Genomic DNA, 1,388 nt, shown 5'->3' on the forward strand with positions numbered 1-1,388 from the left:
AAATAATTCAAATGTTCGGGAGGAAATAGTCTTGTCTTATGAGTCATCTCCAACCCATAGTGATGCCACAGACACATCTCTCGCAGAGCACCCCATCTCCATCTGTGAACTTTCTGGTAGTGTATCCATAGAGTTTTCCTGGTAAAAATTTAGAAGTGGTTTACCATTGCCTCCTTTGACACAGTAAACTTGAGTCTCCGCCCTCGACTCTCTCCCATGCCGCTAGTGCCCAGCACAGGTGAGTTTTGACTTGTAGCAGATTGCCTTCCACTCGCTAGCCCTTGACCAAGCTAGGAATGGAATGGGTAGGCCTCTGCCTGACTCTCCCTCCCATAGTTGAGACTGGCAGAGTACTGGAAACCCTCCAGGTGCGACCCTGAGAGGAGTAGGAAATAGTAACCAAGGCTAAATAATAATAATGTTGGTATTTGTTAAGCGTTTACTATGTGCCGAGCACTGTTCTAAGCACTGGGGTAGATACAGGGTAATCAGGTTGTCCCATGTGAGGCTCACAGTTAATCCCCATTTTACAGATGAGGTAACTGAGGCACAGAGAAGTGAAGTGACTTGCCTACAGTCACACAGCTGACAAGTGGCAGAGTTGGGATTCGAACTCATGACCTCTGACTCCCAAGCCTGTGCTCTTTCCATTGAGCCACGCTAATCACTCTGAGTTTTTTTCTTCTTGTCAATTATTTATGTGTCTCACCTGTTGTATTATTCTCTCACAAGCACTTAGTGTTCAACACTGTTATATTCTGTTCTCAATACAAGTGCTTAGTACAGTGCTCTGCACATGGTAAGCTCTCAATCCTTCTTGCCCCAAGAATCCTGCAATCTTGCTAGATAGTTAAGTCCTTGAGGGCAGGGATCATGTTAACTTATTCCACTGTAGTCTCCCAAGCACTTAGTACAGTGCTCAGCACAGAGTAAGAGCTTCGTAAGTGTTATTGATTAATCTATTCCTTGTCATGCTTAACTCTGCAGTGTCTTTCAACACTCACATTCAATCAACAGTTAAATACTGCAGATTCTTCTTCCAATGCATGTTTTGGATATGCTTTCTTTCTTATTTTAAAAGAACTTAAATATCTTGTTTCCTGTGCCAGATGTGGAATAGGTTTTCCAATACAAACATGCCCACTGTCTTCTGTGACCTTATTGTGTCTTTTGAATAGTTCTATTTTCAATTCCCTGTGTTTTTGTTTTGATCTATTTCTACACCATCTGATGACAGTTTTTTTCCCTAAAAATGAAATTTCCTTCCATCTCAATTTGCATTTACTTTCACTCAGATGCTTGCTTCAAATATTTTAATCAATGTTCTGGTCTCCTCTCATTCTCCTTTAATCATGTTCCCCAAATCAATTTGTCTTCAACAGGCTCAT

General features: G+C 41.6%; 1 non-coding gene across 1 annotated transcript; it reads right to left on the minus strand.

Annotated features, from left to right (window-relative positions):
- Window positions 1-248: 248 nt before the first annotated feature.
- Window positions 249-386, minus strand: LOC114808632. The gene has a single exon (XR_003756476.1). It is a non-coding gene; the product is annotated as a small nucleolar RNA SNORA7 (small nucleolar RNA).
- Window positions 387-1,388: the final 1,002 nt, after the last annotated feature.

Source organism: Ornithorhynchus anatinus, chromosome X5 (assembly GCF_004115215.2).
Source record: "Ornithorhynchus anatinus isolate Pmale09 chromosome X5, mOrnAna1.pri.v4, whole genome shotgun sequence".
In the NCBI taxonomy this organism is placed as follows: Eukaryota; Metazoa; Chordata; class Mammalia; order Monotremata; family Ornithorhynchidae; genus Ornithorhynchus; species Ornithorhynchus anatinus.